The sequence below is a fragment of the Trichomycterus rosablanca genome, chromosome 10, assembly GCF_030014385.1.
Source record: "Trichomycterus rosablanca isolate fTriRos1 chromosome 10, fTriRos1.hap1, whole genome shotgun sequence".
NCBI lineage: Eukaryota > Metazoa > Chordata > Actinopteri > Siluriformes > Trichomycteridae > Trichomycterus > Trichomycterus rosablanca.
In genome coordinates this window covers 38,249,928-38,269,524 of record NC_085997.1, presented here as the reverse complement: position 1 = coordinate 38,269,524, position 19,597 = coordinate 38,249,928, and the positions used below count along the sequence as shown (strand labels likewise).

Genomic DNA, 19,597 nt, shown 5'->3' with positions numbered 1-19,597 from the left:
ACGATGCTCAGACCTACTGCAGGCAGCAGCACACTTGGCCAGCTCATTAAATAACATGGACAACTCAGATATAAAGACACTGATTGCTAGGAGGAGTGTCGTTAACTGGTTTGGCCTGTTCAAAGATGCCTGGAAGTGGTCTGATCAGACCTCCTTGTCCACCATTAATTGGGCACCAGGGCTACCTGACCAGAGCACAAATGCACATTGTGGCTGTATAAATAATGATCAGTACGTTAATGCACCGTGCTCAGATTTGAAGCCTTTCTTCTGTTACTCAGGTAAGCTGAGGTGTTCAGTCTTGTATTTTCTACTTCTTTAATCTGCAGCTACATACTTGTAAATAAAAAACCAATTAAAAAAAAATTGGGACATTTTGTAAAACAGAATTCTCCTGAATCTTTAACTGTTAGAAGTAGAAAGTAGATTATTGTTGATAATTATTTTTTGTAGATAAAACCACATGTAGAATTTAATGCCTGCAGTGCACTCCCAAAAAGTTGGGACAGGGGTAAAATTAGACTGTAAGGTTTGTAGAACATTTAAGTTACAGCCTTTCACAATAAACAGGTGATTGGGTAGCAGGTGAGAGAATCATGATTGAGTATAAAAGGAGGATCCACCAAAGTCTGCCATTGTGTGAAAGTCCAAATCGTTTGCTATCGATAATGTACAGTGCAGCATGAAGAGGAGAATCAGACGACGGCAAACACGGACTGTTGAGCCACTAAAGTCTCGTATTGAGCAAGAACAGAGAAAAATTCAACTTGCAAAACAACAAAAGCAACAATTAGTGTACTCAGTTCACAAAGCATTTAAAGGTCTCATTAATAAGATAATTGATAGAACACAGGGGGAACACGCCTCCGTCCTAGCTTTTCTGGAGTGTGTTGCAGGCATTCAATTCAAAATGTGTTTATCTTTACAAACTACAAGCTTATCAGTCAAACCATTGTAATCTTTTCTCTCAATTATCAATTAAATAAATATCCAAAAATACAAACACATCACAGATTCTTCTTTTTACTGCGCTTAACAAAATGTCCCAAATTTTTTGGAAATGGGGTTTGTTGTTTCCAAATATCAGTTTAATTTTGTGAATGTGCTGGTGTGGACGTGTTTCCATGCAGTCGTCATGGGACAGAGGCAGATGATCAGAATTAAGGTCGTGTCAGATCAGGATGTGGACGATCCTGCAGTAAAAGCAGCGACGTTGGAGAAGGTCAGTCTCTCCCGCCACTACGTTTCACTCATCACTAACATAATAAAAGGATTCAGCCGTCCGACAGACATGGCCGATTGTGTCTGTTGGGCACCCGGCCAGGTCGTGACAGAGCCGAGATCCTGTGCTGTTCCATGGTGCTTAAATTTGCATATTATCATTTGAATAGAACAACGTGGTACCTTCAGGTGTTTGGAAATGACTCCTAAATTACTCCCAATGTACCAGACTTGTGGAGGTCTAAGGTAACCTCATCCTGTACTATTTTGTAATAAAGTCACTTTGTTCTTTAGATCCAGCAGATGCTGAAGGAACATGGGATGGGTGAGAGCATCTCTCTGAAATGGAAGGAGAACCCAGATGGAAAGGTGTTTCACAAAATAAAAAGTCAATAGGATTTCTCTTCATTTAGTTCATATTTATTGTGTTTAATGTGTTAGTAAGATGTTGTACAGGTTAAAATTATTAGAATGTGTCATTATTGGGGGTCTGGAACTGATTTAATCGCAACAATCCATTTTGGTAGTCATTAACCGGACCTTAAAGTGACCCAGCCTTCCTAAGCCGCCGTCTCCAGTGTCTTCTCAGGTCACATTTTGTACTTGAAGGAGCTTTACCCAAATTTTGTTCCAGCACAATTTGGTTACTTTGCTTAAAGTCTTTTAATCTGACTAGCTTGTTCAAACAGGTCTAAAAGGTACATCGATGAGAATCATCACAATCCTGGCCTAAAATTTAGAAACTAGGGGCTAGTACATTCAAAACATGATCCCATGTGTCTCTTACCCTCTTACCCATTGCACCAGAGCCCACAAGACGACCGCGCGTCTTCATCCCGGGGCTGGATTATGTCAATGGCCTTGTAACTTTACCTTGGAACACCAACTCCAGGCATGACTCTCGTGGGGGGAGACATTTAATGTTATTTGTAGCCTTCACAGGGTTAAAATGATCCCTCGCAGGGGAGCAGTGATGGACTTCTGAGGTTCACTGAAATACACACACTTATTTTTAGTACAGCACTCGATCCTTGGAGGCATGGAGTTGAGAAATACGAGTTATTGAAATTCCGACACCAAATTAGTTTTAGTCTGTAGCTTGGTTACAGGTTTTTATTCGTCATTACATGTTAGGCATCATGGTAAAGGCAGCAGGATGGAGGAGTTGGGGTCTCTGTAATGTCTGCTCAAGGACTGCGACAATGGATTGCTTTAGATAAACCATATAACTCAACTATTATAAACAATAATGCTCTTAATACACTCTTTTATTACTGTAAAACAAATTCTACTTTGTTACTCCAGCTAACAAGTACGTACTGTGCTCATAAACGTTTGGCCCTCACTTGGACGTTAACAAGATGCTAAAAATGATGTTGATTCCCCTATTTTACTGTTTATAGCTGTTTCTGTATGTGTAGTAATTTCCCCACCATTTCAGCTCATGTTAATATTCTTGTTGTTAATTAGGATGAATATGTTGTATAAAGTGTAAATGTAGAGATACCAGGCATGTTATGTTACCAATAAATCATGAACAAATCTATATTTTGCATTGCAATTTCTAATTAAAAGAAGGAATTTATGTTAACCAGAATCACAGACACAGACTGGCATGTTAGTCTTGAGGTTAAGAAGCGAGTATAAGATTTTATTATCCATCCAGTTTGGTTTAATAAAGTATAAGGTAACAAGCCTTCAAAAAAAACAGGAATAAATACCCGGAACAGTGCAAACAAACCCCAAACCCGAACCAGTCCATATGAACCTTTATCATGAAGGTGAAAAGAAGCGGTCGGCTGCTGCGCACGTGTCAGAGGGGGCGTGTTTTAGTCAGGGCCCTCTTTGGTCAGAAGTGGAGGTCTGTTGCAATAGAGAGAGTGAAGTGGAATGGGGTAATTGGATATGACTAAATTCTAGATAAATAAGTAACATAACCTAAAATAAAATACCTGGTACAGTGCAAAAACCCCGGCACGGTGGCTAAGTGGGTAGCTCTGTCGCCTCACAGCAAGAAGGTCCTGAGTTCGATCCCCAGGTGGGGCGTTCCGGGTCCTTTCTGTGCGGAGTTTACATGTTCTCCCCGTGTCTGTGTGGGTTTCCTCCAGGTGTTCCGGTTTCCTCCCAAAGTCCAATAACATGCAGTCAGGCTAATTGGAGACACAGAATTGTCCTATAGGTACCCAGTGCATTGTAGTGTTGGTCCCAAGCCCGGATAAATAGGGAGGGTCCTGTCAGAGAGGGCATTTGGCATAAAAACTGTGCCAAATCAATAATGCTGATCACGATCCGCCGGCCACCCCTAACTGGAGCAGCTGAGGAAATAGAGAGAGTGCAAACCCCACACCCGAACCAATCCTAACATAAATGAAGCAACCTTCTTGGTTTAAAAAAGAAAAACAGACCAGATCTTTATACACTGGTTGTTGGTCCAAGCTGGTCATTGAATTATTAGCCTTTGGGAACATATTTAGAAGTGAAATTTAAATGGCTGTAATTTTGATGTTTCCTTCAGAAGGGTTTGAACTCGGTGGTCTTCAGAATGTACAGCAGCAGTTACTGATTAACTGTTATTCTACAATCCACATTAAATATTTACATTTGATTTCTTTCTATCTGACGTTTCTGAAACACTCCGATACGCTTGACGTGTGCTAAGTCACGGTGCTGAGACATCACAGCTGCCATGCAAAGTGTATAACCAAAGTAAAAGCACCTGCTGGGCTGGCACATGCTCTTCAGACACATTTACATTCGGTTTGCAATTCAAGGTTCATCTTCAATTTCTTTCTTAATTAAATGTGAACTAAGGGTCCTCATTTTAAACCACACAGCTGGTGCTAGGCTGGCGCAGCAGGCAAATGTGTTAGCCCACTGCTATGAGGACACGAGTTTGAGAGTTTGAGTATCAGAAGTGTCACTGAACTGGTCATGTCTAATAAAACGTGGCCTGATGATGATTAGCCTTTCTGCCCCTGAAGCAGCAACTCCTACTGTCTCCGACAAAGAAATACTGGGAAAATAGCGAGTTACCCTACTTGTGCTAAAATATGACAAGTACAGGGTCTGTCATGGTATGTCTGACATCAAATAAAAGTCAAAGTAAATGTAAGAAACTCTGTGTTTTTATTATTTTCTTTTTATATGCCGTCCCAACTTTTTCTGATTTGGGGTTGTAATTACACAAACCAGTAAAAAGCTGTCTTGGTGACATCTTGTGGTCAAGATGCGCAAAGACGTCTTACAATAGGTATTCACAGCCACCTGAAAACACATGGTACAAAGAGGGCGCTATAGTCACATTAACCAATTATTTCCTACTGCAAAGCAGAAACAACGATGTGGATGTGATATAAAAGTCGAAATTAAACTAATCAAGGTGCTATAACAGAATTGTCCCTGCTAAAAAAATGAATTCTCTTTATAGCAGCCCTCACTTCCTGTATGCAGTGTATCCACATCAGATGAACACTCAATGTTTTTCTACTTAAATATGAATATTTATAAGCGTAAACAAATGTGTTTAAAGAACCAACTGATAAGAGAAAAAGCATTTAATCATTAATTACAAATTCTAAATGTTATGCTTACAAAAAATTAATTAAATTCTTAAAGCTATCTATCTATCTATCTATCTATCTATCTATCTATCTATCACACTCTGCGAGAAAAAGAAAATGCAAATTTTTCCCTTTCCTGACATCTAGCCGTGGTGATTTCCATATTTGACATGCTAGATTTAACCTGTAAACACAAAAAAATACAAGGCTGGGTGTTTTAATTACAACCTTTAGTCTGACTGTCAGATGGCGTAGTTGTTAAACCTGATAAGGCCACCAAACTTCATTCTTTAAATATCAGGTACAGTAATAATTTGATTTAATCTAGGGATTTTTATACAGGTTTGGCTCTTGTGATCATTATTTTGATTTAACATACAGTCTACACTGTAACAAATTTCTGTAGTTTTTACAGTATTACTACTGTAGAATGATAAAATTCTTACTGTAGAACCTGTACACAGCATTTTACTGTAGATCTGCAAAGGATCATGGTCAAGATTCAGTGGTGGGCGAATTCTACAGTAAGCATATTTCTGCTGTGAATCACAATACGGTAAGTTTAAGCGGGATTTTTCTTTTTCTGTCAGTTTAAACAATAATCCGTCTTTGGTAATAGTACAGTTTGCATTATATCTAACACAAATACTAGTTTTTTATCACTCAGACAGAAAGACGTCTTTATATCATCAGTAACAGGTACAGAAATTAGAATTACTTGATAATAGTCACCTACTCTTTTAAAACGCTATCAAGACAGAAAGCGAGCTAGCTCGCTAAACATAGAACTAATCGGCCAGTTGATAAACAACTAGCTAATGGTCTAGCCAAAAGTGATACACTAGAGAGCCAGCATTCATAACATTACCAAAATAAGCTATTTGTACATGATATTTTGTTATCTGGTGATATTTAGTTGATAACGGCATCAGTTGAATGTACGTAGGAGTAACAACACTGTTCGTAACATTTGTGTGTATATGTGGCTGTGCTGTAGCTCCATGTTTTATGTGGTGAAACTCGTCACTCGTTTTTTCTAGTTACCGTGAGGCATGTCTAAGTAGCCTACTGAAGTGGACTAAAGCCTCGTACCTGTACCTCTAACCTCGTACCTGTACCACGACAACCTCGGGCTGCCCCAGGGGCTCCTGTGGTTCTTTTAAAGCTAGCTCTGCTTAATATTAGATCTCTAGCCAATAAATTATTTTTAGTGAATGACATAATTCTATCCTACAGTTTAGATTTCTGTTTCTAACTGAAACATGGTTAGCAGAAGGCAGCAGTGCTACTGTTCTTAATGAAACAGCACCAGCAAACTTCAGTTCTATGAATGTGTGTGGAAGTGGTAGAAAAGGTGGAGGAGTAGCTGCCTTATTTAAAGATGTATTCCAGTGCAAAGAGACTGTACTTGGCAATTTTATGTCTTTTGAATACCTCTGTTTTATTTTGAAGGGTACTTCCAAAATTTTATTTTTAACCATTTATAAACCTCCAAGATACTCTGCACATTTTATAGATGAATTTGCTGAACTACTGTCAGTTATCTCCACTGAGTACAGCTTCTTCATCATAACTGGGGATTTTAACATCCACTTAGATAATAACAAGGACAATAACACCAAAGAACTTTTTGGACTTTTTGACACATTTGGTCTATTGCAACATGTGAAAGGGCCTACACATACTCGAGGGCACACTCTGGATCTAGTTATTTCTAAAGGTCTTAACATTTCTTCTGTTATGGTCAAGGACTTGGCCCTCTCTGATAATTTTTGTGTCTTCTTTAAAATGCTGATCACTCCAGATGCTCAAACTAGCTCTGTTTCTGTTAAGAAAAGGTGCATAAATGAAAGCACTAGTTCTCAGTTTATGGAGGCCATAGCTATATCACCAACTTTAATTGCAGTCAGTTGATGAACTCCTGGATAACTTTAACATGAAAATATTGACTGTCATGGATGTGGTTGCCCCTGTAAAAGTCATGAAAACGTTGAGCAAACAGAAAGCACCATGGCATAACACAATGATGGTAATAGCTCTGAAAAGAGAATGCAGGAGAGCTGAACGTAAGTGGAGGAAAACGAAACTTCAAATCCACTATGATCTCTATAAGCAAAGCCTTTGTAGTTTTAACTCGGAGTTATGCAGGGCTAGACAGCTGCACTTCTCTAAGATCATTAACAGGAACATCAACAACACTATTCAACGTGGTCGACAAGCTTACAAATCCTCCAAAACGGATCACACCAGAACTTCTGTCCACAGAGAAATGTAATGAATTTGCTCATTTCTTCTGTGAAAAAATCCAAACTATTAGACTGACCATCAACGCCACTCAGTCAAAAGATGAAACCATGCTGCCCCTACAGACACCTAGAAATAACATGACTAGTATGTCAATATTTAATACAATAGACCAAAAAACACTGGAGAAAACAGTTCAGCATCTTAAATCATCGACATGGTCTCGACATACTGCCATCTGAATTTTTTAAAACTATTTTTAACTCTGTAAAAACTGATTTGCAACAAATAGTTAATGGCTCACTAGCATCAGGCGTTTTCCCAAAGTCACTGAAAACAGCTGCCATTAAGCCACTCCTAAAAAAGAGAACTCTGGATGCGTCTGTGTTAAACAACTACAGGCCGATCTCAAATCTTCCTTTCATAGCTAAGATCATTGAGAAAGTTGTTTACAGTCAAGTCAGCAGTTTTTTGAATTCCAGTAGTTATTTTGACAAATTTCAGTCAGGCTTTCGAGCTCACCACAGCACTGAAACGGCTCTCATAAAAGTGTTAAATGATCTACGGCTGAATACTGACTCGGGTAAAATATCAGTTCTGGTTTTACTGGATCTTAGTGCTGCCTTTGACACTGTAGATCATAGAATATTGCTGGATAGGTTGGAAAACTGGGTTGGTCTTTCCGGAACAGTCCTTAATTGGTTCAGGTCTTATTTAGAAGACCGGAGTTACTTCGTCACTATTGGCAGCTATGAATCTGACAGGGTGGCTATGACATGTGGAATCCCCCAGGGATCAGTTCTCGGACCTCTTCTGTTCAATCTTTATATGCTGCCATTAGGCCAAATGCTACAGGCTAACAACATTGATTACCATAGTTATGCAGATGACACACAGATATATCTGGCTCTCTCACCAGATGATTACAGCCCAATAGATTCACTGTGTCAGTGTCTGGAGGACATCAATAACTGGATGAGCCAGAATTTTTTACAGTTAAATAAGACACAAAACAGAGATTGTTGTGTTTGGTAGCAAAGAAAAGAGGACCAGTGTCAGTGAACACCTCAGTTCCCGGGCTCTAAAAACCAAAGACCAAGTCCGAAATCTTGGCGTTCTATTAGACTCAGATCTCACATTCACCAGCCATATAAAAACCATCACCAAAACAGCCTTCTACCATCTTAGAAATATAGCCAAAATCAAGGGTCTAGTGTGCCAACAAGACCTAGAGAAGCTGATCCATGCTTTTATCTCCAGTAGGGTGGACTATTGTAATGGTCTCTTAACTGGACTTCCCAAAAAGAGAGTTTTAACTAAGACGAAGAGAACTGAGCACATCACTCCAGTTCTAAAATCTCTACACTGGCTTCCGGTTAGTTACAGAATAGAATTTAAAGTGCTGCTACTGGTCTATAAATCACTGAATGGGTTCGGCCCAGAATACATCTCAGAAATGTTTAGAGAATATAAACCCAGTAGATCTCTTAGATCCATGGACTCAGGTCAGCTAGTTGAGCCCAGAGTCCAAACTAAACATGGTGAAGCAGCATTTAGCTGTTGGGCTGCATATAACTGGAACAGACTGCCAGGAGATATTAGATGTTCCTCAAATGTAGAAATCCAGGTTAAAAACTTTTCTTTTTTCTTGTGCCTATGATTGAGCTTGACATTTTTGCTATTACCCTCATTTTACCATATTTCTTTTAGTTTTTCATGCTCTTCTAAATTGTAGTGTATATTTTACTATATTTTCTTTTAGTTTCCATGTTCTTAATTTTATATCTCTCTTGTTTTCATTTCATATTTCCTAAATTGTAGGTTATACTTCACAATATTTTCTTTTAATTTTTCATGTCCTTAATTTTTTTATCTCTCTTGTTTGAATTTCATGTTCTTAATTGTAACTAAATGTTTGCAAGAAGTCTTTCTGAGGTTTTAGATCTCAGGAATGTTTTAATGCTTTTAATTAATTTTTTTTTCCTTATGTAAAGCACTTTGAATTGCCACTGTGTATGAAAGGTGCTATACAAATAAACTTGCCTTGCCTTGCCTAAAGCAAAACAGAGCCCCAAAACAGGTAAGAATTTTAAACAGCACATTTTTAATAGTAGAATGTGTTTAATAATGTGATATATTTAATGGGAGGTTAGGAATTAACAAAATTGTCATAGTCTCCAGTCTTGTATATACATTTCTACAGCAGTAACAGTAATTCCTTGTTTTATCTTTACAGTGCAGGAAAGAAAACTTTAGCCCAAGATTTTTAGCCCATTATTTTAGTGTTAAATGCTGCAATGCCTTTAAAGTAGTCTGATATTTGCTGTAATTAAAAGATTGTGATAACAATTACAGTTAAGTGATTACTGCTGTAATAGGTTACAGTAATGTGAAATTACTGTAAAAAGAGCTACAGTACTGTGATTATTACTGTAATAATTATTACAGTATTTTATAGTTACTGTAATTAAATTTGCAGTATGTGTACTGTAAAACTTATTACAGCAACTTACCGGCTAATTGCTGCCAGCAAGTTACTGTACATTTCACAGTCTCCTTTTTACAGTGTTGTCACGCTTGGAGCCTCAGGGTGATCCTGTGCTCCAGTGTGCCACGCCCTTCTCTCCCCAGTCTCCAGCCAGCCTCCCTCTCCTGATTGGTTAGCTGGGGCTAATTAGCCCCAGCTGCTACTATTTAGGAGAGGCTCAGGGAAAGGCTGGTTGGAGACTATTGCATGGTAACTCTGTTTGCGTCTGGGATCTCGGCTCCTGGTACTCTGTCTGCTCTCGCTCTGTCTGCTCTCGCTCTGTCTGCTCTGTCTGCTCTGTCTGCTCTGTCTGCTCTGTCTGCTCTGTCTGCTCTGTCTGCTCTGTTTCGTCGGTTTCGCCTGTTTAGTCTGTTTAACCTGTTTAGTCTGTTTAGCCTGTTTGTTTGCCCCGTTAGCCTGTTTAGCCCCGTTAGCCTGTTTAGCCTGTTTGTTTGCCCCGTTAGCCTGTTTAGCCCCGTTAGCCTGTTTAGCCTGTCCGTTAGCCTGTTTAGCCCCGTTAGCCTGTTTAGCCTGTCCGTTAGCCTGTTTAGTCTGTTTTGCCTGTTTAGTCTTTGTTTAGCCTGTTTATTTGCCCCGTTAGCCTGTTTAGCCCCGTTAGCCTGTTTAGCCTGTTTGTTTGCCCCGTTAGCCTGTTTAGCCCCGTTAGCCTGTTTAGCCTGTCCGTTAGCCTGTTTAGCCCCGTTAGCCTGTTTAGCCTGTCCGTTAGCCTGTTTAGTCTGTTTAGCCGGTTTAGTCTTTGTTTCGCCTGTCCGTTAGTCCTGTTCAGTCCTGTTCTGTCAGTTTACCCTGTCTTGTCTTTATTGTTATTAAATATAGTTTCTGTCACACATCTCCGCGTTTGTGTCCGCCCCTCCTGTCCGTCTAGCCCACAAACCGTTACAGAATAGTCTCCCCCAATTAGGACACAGCGAGATGTTGCTTGTTCACGTTTTCCCAGACTTTGGCTCTATGAGGTTTCCTCTGGTCTTCCCGCTTAGTAGGCCGGCTCCTTATGATGGAAGCAACCATAGTGTTGAAGGCTTCCTTCTACAGAGCCAGCTCTACCTGCAGAACCTTCTGGACCCCCAGCCAACTGAAATCGACAAGGTACGATTTATGATGTCTAGACTGAGGGGTGCTGCTCATGAGTGGGCTAAGCAGCTTTGGTCTGACAGGGGAGTTGTGCTGAACTCGGTGAAGGATTTTGAGGGCCTCATGAGAACCAAATTTCCATGTAGCAAAGTGCCCACTGCAGCTTATACCTGGCATCCAGTGCCCACTGGGGAGGTTAAATTTTCCCCAGTGCCCACTGCGGATGTGGTCCAGGAGCCAGTGCCCGCTTATAAAGCTCGTGACTGTCCCAAGTCCACGTTAGGAGCCAGCCAAAATTATTTAGGTCCTGTTTCCGGTTTCGACCCCAAGGGCTCCGGGAGTCCTTCTGTTGGTTCGCCGGCTCCAGTGTTTTCGCAGCTGAGTCCAGTTTCTCCAGGGTCCAAACAGCTGACTTCTGACGCATATCCAGGGTCCAAGCAGCTGATTTCGGACGCCTCTCCAGTGTTTTCGCAGCTGAGTCCAGTTTCTCCAGGGTCCAAACAGCTGACTTCTGACGCATATCCAGGGTCCAAGCAGCTGATTTCGGACGCCTCTCCAGTGTTTTCGCAGCTGAGTCCAGTTTCTCCAGGGTCCAAACAGCTGACTTCTGACGCTTATCCAGGGTCCAAGCAGCTGATTTCGGACGCCTCTCCAGTGTTCTCGCAGCCGAGTCCAGTCTCTCCAGGGTCCAAACAGCTGACTTTTGACGCATATCCAGGGTCCAAGCAGCTGATTTCGGACGCCTCTCCAGTGTTCTCCCAAGTGACTTCGGACGCCTCTCCAGGGTCCTCACAGCTGAGTGATGTTTCTCTAGTGTTTTCGCAGCTGATTTCGGACGCCTCTCCAGGGTCCTCACAGCTGAGTGACGTTTCTCTAGTGTTTTCGCAGCTGACTTCGGACGCCTCTCCAGGGTCCTCGCAGCTGAATGACGTTTCTCCAGTGTTTTCGCAGCTGATTTCGGACGCCTCTCCAGGGTCCTCGCAGCTGAATGACGTTTCTCCAGTGTTTTCTCAAGTGACTTCGGACGCCTCTTCGCCAGGGTCCTCGCAGCTGACTCCGGACGCCTCTTCACCAGGGTCCTCGCAGCTGACTCCGGACACCTCTTCTCAAGGGTCCACGCAGCTGACTCCGGACGCCTCTTCTCAAGGGTCCACGCAGCTGACTCCGGACGCCTCTTCTCAAGGGTCCACGCAGCTGACTCCGGACGCCTCTTCGCCAGGGTCCTCGCAGCTGACTCCGGACGCCTCTTCTCAAGGGTCCACGCAGCTGACTCCGGACGCCTCTTCTCAAGGGTCCACGCAGCTGACTCCGGACGCCTCTTCTCAAGGGTCCACGCAGCTGACTCCGGACGCCTCTTCTCAAGGGTCCACGCAGCTGACTCTGGACGCCTCTTCTCAAGGGTCAACGCAGCTGACTCCCGAAGCCTCTTCGCCAGGCTCACCGCAGCTGACTCCCGAAGCCTCTTCGCCAGGCTCACCGCAGCTGACTCCCGAAGCCTCTTCGCCAGGCTCACCTCAGCTGACTCCCGAAGCCTCTTCGCCAGGCTCACCGCAGTTGATTTCTGTTCCCGAATTGGCGCATCCCGATGGCGCTCCTGTTCCCGAGTTGGCGCATCCCGATGGCGCTCCTGTTCCCGAGTTGGCGCATCCCGATGGCGCTCCTGTTCCCGAGTTGGCGCATCCCGATGGCGCTCCTGTTCCCGAGTTGGCGCATCCCGATGGCGCTCCTGTTCCCGAGTTGGCGCATCCCGATGGCGCTCCTGTTCCCGAGTTGGCGCATCCCGATGGCGCTCCTGTTCCCGAGTTGGCGCATCCCGATGGCGCTCCTGTTCCCGAGTTGGCGCATCCCGATGGCGCTCCTGTTCCCGAGTTGGCGCATCCCGATGGCGCTCCTGTTCCCGAGTTGGTGTCCTCCGACGCTCCTGTTCCCGAGTTGGTGTCCTCCGACGGCACTTCTGTTCCCGAGTTGGTGTCCTCCGACGGCACTTCTGTTCCCGAGTTGGTGTCCTCCGACGGCACTTCTGTTCCCGAGTTGGTGTCCTCCGACGGCACTTCTGTTCCCGAGTTGGTGTCCTCCGACGGCACTTCTGTTCCCGAGTTGGTGTCCTCCGACGGCACTTCTGTTCCTGAGTTGGTGTCCTCCGACGGCACTTCTGTTCCTGAGTTGGCGCCCCCTGATGGCGCTCCTGTTCCAGAGTTGGTGTCCTTTGATGGTGCTTCTGTTCCCAAATTGGCGCCCTCCGATGGCGCTCTTGTTCCCGAGTCGGTGCCCCCTGATGGCACTCCTGTCTCCAAAGGCGCTCCTGTCAAGTCAGCACCCCCAGAGGGTGATCCTGGTTCTTTATCAGCACCCACCGACGGCGCTTCTGAACTTTTGTCATGCCTGCCTCAGAATTTTTTGAATGACTTCGAATTTGCCCCTCAAGGTCCAGGACCTCCTTTTTGTTTTGTATTTGGGCACGCCAGGAGTCGTGCCTTCGGGGAGGGGCCTACTGTCACGCTTGGAGCCTCAGGGTGATCCTGTGCTCCAGTGTGCCACGCCCTTCTCTCCCCAGTCTCCAGCCAGCCTCCCTCTCCTGATTGGTTAGCTGGGGCTAATTAGCCCCAGCTGCTACTATTTAGGAGAGGCTCAGGGAAAGGCTGGTTGGAGACTATTGCATGGTAACTCTGTTTGCGTCTGGGATCTCGGCTCCTGGTACTCTGTCTGTTCTCGCTCTGTCTGCTCTGTCTGCTCTGTCTGCTCTGTCTGCTCTGTCTGACCTGTTTCGTCGGTTTCGCCTGTTTCGTCTGTTTAACCTGTTTAGTCTGTTTAGCCTGTTTGTTTGCCCCGTTAGCCTGTTTAGCCCCGTTAGCCTGTTTAGCCTGTTTGTTTGCCCCGTTAGCCTGTTTAGCCCCGTTAGCCTGTTTAGCCTGTCCGTTAGCCTGTTTAGCCCCGTTAGCCTGTTTAGCCTGGCCGTTAGCCTGTTTAGTCTGTTTTGCCTGTTTAGTCTTTGTTTAGCCTGTTTATTTGCCCCGTTAGCCTGTTTAGCCCCGTTAGCCTGTTTAGCCTGTTTGTTTGCCCCGTTAGCCTGTTTAGCCCCGTTAGCCTGTTTAGCCTGTCCGTTAGCCTGTTTAGCCCCGTTAGCCTGTTTAGCCTGTCCGTTAGCCTGTTTAGTCTGTTTAGCCGGTTTAGTCTTTGTTTCGCCTGTCCGTTAGTCCTGTTCAGTCCTGTTCTGTCAGTTTACCCTGTCTTGTCTTTATTGTTATTAAATATAGTTTCTGTCACACATCTCCGCGTTTGTGTCCGCCCCTCCTGTCCGTCTAGCCCACAAACCGTTACAAGTGTATGTATTTACATTATGTGTTACAGGTCTGAAAGTCATTTTTATGATCTCTTTTTTCTGTGACTTGATCATAAAAGCACCAATTTAAATGCTTCTATACATTTCTACAAGGTTTTCTTAAAATCCGCTGGGGTAAAAAAATTATATATATGTATATATACATTCAGGAATTCAGATCGTTCAGGGCATTCTGATGACTTCCTCACATTTATTGGTTTTAATTACCTACAGAGTGGAACAGTAACCATGTTCTATGAGCTTTAGATTCAAGGCAGGCCAGGTTTTGGCCAAGATGACCGAGGAGGAATCACAAAGTTAAATACCATTATAAAGCTTTAATTACAATAATAAATAAATAAACACTGGTGTTTATTATTAAAATTATACAAAAAGAAAGTGCAGTTGCAGAAATCATTTCAATCCCACACTTGCAGTGACATACAGTACCAGACATGTTCCTTACAGGTGTATGTAGACTCGCACCTGACCTGTATGTTTTTGTTTGTTTGTTTATTAGGATTTTAACGTCATGTTTTTACACATTGGTTACATTCATGACAGGAACGGTAGTTATTCATTACACAAGGTTAATCAGTTCACAAGGTTATATCAAACATAGTCCAATTCACCTCACTTGCACGTCTTTTGACTGTGGGGAAACCCATGCGGACACGGGGAGAACATTCAAACTCCACACAGAAAGGACCCGGACCGCCCCACCTGGGGATCGAACCTGACCTGTATGACTTGCATTATTTGTTATACAATTAAATCTTTATTGTCAAGCTTATTTATTCATTTATGAAGATTTGAAGGGGATGTTTTCCACTTTGATTCCATTCATGGTAGGACATGTAGTTACAGGTTACCCATTGTTAGAAATTCAGCATACAGGAGTCAGGAGACAGGAAGGTTCATTTCAATATCCGTAAAGGTGTGGGGAGACAGGATTTGGGGGGGATGTAGGAGACAGGGTGAAGGCAGCAGATGAGAAGGGAATATTTTCTCTCACCAAAAAAAAAATAGTTGAACCATTTTGTAACAATCTGTGATTTATACATTTTTGGGGGGAGTTTATACAGTAGGGCTTAATGGGTAGCACTGTCGCCTCACAGCAAGAAGGTTCCTGGGTTTGATCCCCCGGGGGGATGGCCGCGTCCTTTCCTCCCACAGTCCAAAAACATGCAGTTAGGTTAATTGGGTATAAGTGCATCACTGCATATGACATGTGTGAAGGGACCACTGACGCAGAGGCGTATTTTGGAATTTTAAAGAGACACATGTTGACCTGCTCGGGGAACCACAGTGACCCTGAATAGGATAAAGCGGTGGTTATACACTCAGTGAATAAATAAAAATCCCAGAATGTTGAGTTTTTTGGATTTACAAAATGTACCAACCTTTCCAGAATTATGTTTGTATGATTTGTAGTGATGATGTGGTTGAACATGTTGTACTGATGAAGGTCTAAGTGCTGTTTTTTACTCCTCAGTGAGTTCATCAGTAACATTAATGATGGAGCAGCGACTGATCATCTTCCTGTTTTTAACAGGTGAGGAAAATAGTTTTTAATCTGGTTTGTATGAGTTGGAACTATGTGTTGGTTGGATTTAGAAGATAGATTGGATGGATGGATGGATGGATGGATGGATGGATGGATGGATGGATGGATGGATGGATGGATGGATGGATGGATGGATGGATGGATGGATGGATGGATGGATGGATGGATGGATGGATGGATGGATGGATGGATGGATGGATGGATGGATGGATGGATGGATGGATGGATGGATGGATGGATGGATGGATGGATGGATGGATGGATGGATGGATGGATGGATGGATGGATGGATGGATGGATGGATGGATGGATGGATGGATGGATGGATGGATGGATGGATGGATGGATGGATGGATGGATGGATGGATGGATGGATGGATGGATACTTTATTTATCCCAAAAGAAATTATTGAGTAATGCTCTTAATGTGAGCCACATTAAGAGTCTTGTCCTTCTGCATTGCCATTTTGGCTGGCCGAGGTGGCATGGAGGTGCAGATGATGTGCCAGTTTATCTATATTGACAGTCACCTGTGCCTCATGAGTGTTAATTCACTCCAAGTGGACGTTTTTCTACATATCACGGTTTCTCCCTCTCAGATTTGCCAGCTCCAATAACAGGCTGCTGGGCTGCACAGCCTGGTCCAGTATGCCAGCATACTTATTTTTGTGGGAACTCCTTAGTGACAGAAAAACCCTGGGAGAGCGGATTGCCCCAGAGGTGCCAGAGATGTTCCTTTTCGTGAGGGGACCCCATCCGTGAATCAACGTTATGAGTGGCACCGGCAGCTGATTGCCATTGCCAGTCCCAGCTGGTTTTGAGGCTTCCCTAACTTTCCCTATCTAAATCTTGACAAGTTTGGCTAGTACTTTTTATTCAACCCCTTCTTCTAATTAACACTGGAGAGTTTCACTCCAAAACACATGAAAAACACAGTGTCAGTTTTTGTAAACAAGCCGAGTATTAAAATAAAAATAATAGGCTTACTTTTTAACTCAGTTCTTTCAGAGGTGTTCAATTGAAGTTTGAGGTCAGGGCTCTGGAGGCTACTGGAGTTCCTCCACACTAATTACATCACACTCATCAAACCATGTCTTAGTTAGCAACTGATGTGAGTGAAACAGCTGAAATCATTTAGAGAGGTGAAGAAAATGTGAGTGAGATTCTAGCTCAGCACTGGTGAGAGATGTGATTGTGTGTGTGCAAGCATGTAGATGGTGGTTATGCGAATACTTTAGAATTTCTCTTTTATGTATGACTTTTATTGACTTGTTCTTAATAAATCTCATTCACAGGAGCCCTTCCACTCGTCCTGTCTGTCCCTCGTAAGTACTACCTGATCCAGCAGTTGAAAACATGGAGTGATGCTCAGGTCTATTGCCGAGCCAACCATGCTGACCTGGCAACCATCGAAGGTGATGCAAACAGGGTCCGATTTCAGGATGAAGCTAAAAGCAAACAGTTTACGTCCAGTGCTTGGACTGGACTGTATGAGGACATTTACAGCTGGCGCTGGTCCCTTGGTAACATTACGTTAGGAAGCTGGACAGTGTGGGGTTCTGGTCAGCCCAACAATGGACCAAGAGAAGAATGTGTGGCGATAAATTTGGATGGGACTTGGTGGGATGCAACATGCACGGATATGTATTTCTTCACATGTTTTGATGGTGAGTAACAGTGTAGTGTTAACTGCATTTAATTACCTGTCATTTTTGCTGGTTCTTGGATGCTAGTGACAGTGACAAAGGGAGAGTTTAGGTTTCTACCTTCTTCTGATCTTTGACTCTCTATAATTGACGTATTAGTTCAATGAGGTTTGGGGTGTGTTTTCTAGACCACTGTGTACTTTACTTGAATATTAAGGTCAGAAATGATTCCCCTGTTTTTATTTCTCATTTCCACAGAAAGGAACTCTGGCATTAATCGGTACGTTTACTACACAGTTGCAAAGACGTGGTACGATGCTCAGACCTACTGCAGGCAGCAGCACACTTGGCCAGCTCATTAAATAACATGGACAACTCAGATATAAAGACACTGATTGCTAGGAGGAGTGTCGTTAACTGGTTTGGCCTGTTCAAAGATGCCTGGAAGTGGTCTGATCAGACCTCCTTGTCCACCATTAATTGGGCACCAGGGCTACCTGACCAGAGCACAAATGCACATTGTGGCTGTATAAATAATGATCAGTACGTTAATGCACCGTGCTCAGATTTGAAGCCTTTCTTCTGTTACTCAGGTAAGCTGAGGTGTTCAGTCTTGTATTTTCTACTTCTTTAATCTGCAGCTACATACTTGTAAATAAAAAACCAATTAAAAAAAAATTGGGACATTTTGTAAAACAGAATTCTCCTGAATCTTTAACTGTTAGAAGTAGAAAGTAGATTATTGTTGATAATTATTTTTTGTAGATAAAACCACATGTAGAATTTAATGCCTGCAGTGCACTCCCAAAAAGTTGGGACAGGGGTAAAATTAGACTGTAAGGTTTGTAGAACATTTAAGTTACAGCCTTTCACAATAAACAGGTGATTGGGTAGCAGGTGAGAGAATCATGATTGAGTATAAAAGGAGGATCCACCAAAGTCTGCCATTGTGTGAAAGTCCAAATCGTTTGCTATCGATAATGTACAGTGCAGCATGAAGAGGAGAATCAGACGACGGCAAACACGGACTGTTGAGCCACTAAAGTCTCGTATTGAGCAAGAACAGAGAAAAATTCAACTTGCAAAACAACAAAAGCAACAATTAGTGTACTCAGTTCACAAAGCATTTAAAGGTCTCATTAATAAGATAATTGATAGAACACAGGGGGAACACGCCTCCGTCCTAGCTTTTCTGGAGTGTGTTGCAGGCATTCAATTCAAAATGTGTTTATCTTTACAAACTACAAGCTTATCAGTCAAACCATTGTAATCTTTTCTCTCAATTATCAATTAAATAAATATCCAAAAATACAAACACATCACAGATTCTTCTTTTTACTGCGCTTAACAAAATGTCCCAAATTTTTTGGAAATGGGGTTTGTTGTTTCCAAATATCAGTTTAATTTTGTGAATGTGCTGGTGTGGACGTGTTTCCATGCAGTCGTCATGGGACAGAGGCAGATGATCAGAATTAAGGTCGTGTCAGATCAGGATGTGGACGATCCTGCAGTAAAAGCAGCGACGTTGGAGAAGGTCAGTCTCTCCCGCCACTACGTTTCACTCATCACTAACATAATAAAAGGATTCAGCCGTCCGACAGACATGGCCGATTGTGTCTGTTGGGCACCCGGCCAGGTCGTGACAGAGCCGAGATCCTGTGCTGTTCCATGGTGCTTAAATTTGCATATTATCATTTGAATAGAACAACGTGGTACCTTCAGGTGTTTGGAAATGACTCCTAAATTACTCCCAATGTACCAGACTTGTGGAGGTCTAAGGTAACCTCATCCTGTACTATTTTGTAATAAAGTCACTTTGTTCTTTAGATCCAGCAGATGCTGAAGGAACATGGGATGGGTGAGAGCATCTCTCTGAAATGGAAGGAGAACCCAGATGGAAAGGTGTTTCACAAAATAAAAAGTCAATAGGATTTCTCTTCATTTAGTTCATATTTATTGTGTTTAATGTGTTAGTAAGATGTTGTACAGGTTAAAATTATTAGAATGTGTCATTATTGGGGGTCTGGAACTGATTTAATCGCAACAATCCATTTTGGTAGTCATTAACCGGACCTTAAAGTGACCCAGCCTTCCTAAGCCGCCGTCTCCAGTGTCTTCTCAGGTCACATTTTGTACTTGAAGGAGCTTTACCCAAATTTTGTTCCAGCACAATTTGGTTACTTTGCTTAAAGTCTTTTAATCTGACTAGCTTGTTCAAACAGGTCTAAAAGGTACATCGATGAGAATCATCACAATCCTGGCCTAAAATTTAGAAACTAGGGGCTAGTACATTCAAAACATGATCCCATGTGTCTCTTACCCTCTTACCCATTGCACCAGAGCCCACAAGACGACCGCGCGTCTTCATCCCGGGGCTGGATTATGTCAATGGCCTTGTAACTTTACCTTGGAACACCAACT

At 42.9% G+C, this 19,597-nt stretch overlaps 2 long non-coding RNA genes across 2 annotated transcripts; both read left to right on the top strand.

Annotated features, from left to right (window-relative positions):
- The first annotated feature begins 215 nt into the window (after positions 1–215).
- On the top strand, positions 216–1,611 carry LOC134321311 (uncharacterized). The gene is made up of 3 exons (XR_010013834.1): positions 216–281; positions 1,131–1,222; positions 1,516–1,611. It is a non-coding gene; the product is annotated as an uncharacterized LOC134321311 (long non-coding RNA).
- A 16,092-nt stretch (positions 1,612–17,703) lies between these two features.
- On the top strand, positions 17,704–19,099 carry LOC134321309 (uncharacterized). The gene is made up of 3 exons (XR_010013833.1): positions 17,704–17,769; positions 18,619–18,710; positions 19,004–19,099. It is a non-coding gene; the product is annotated as an uncharacterized LOC134321309 (long non-coding RNA).
- Positions 19,100–19,597: the final 498 nt, after the last annotated feature.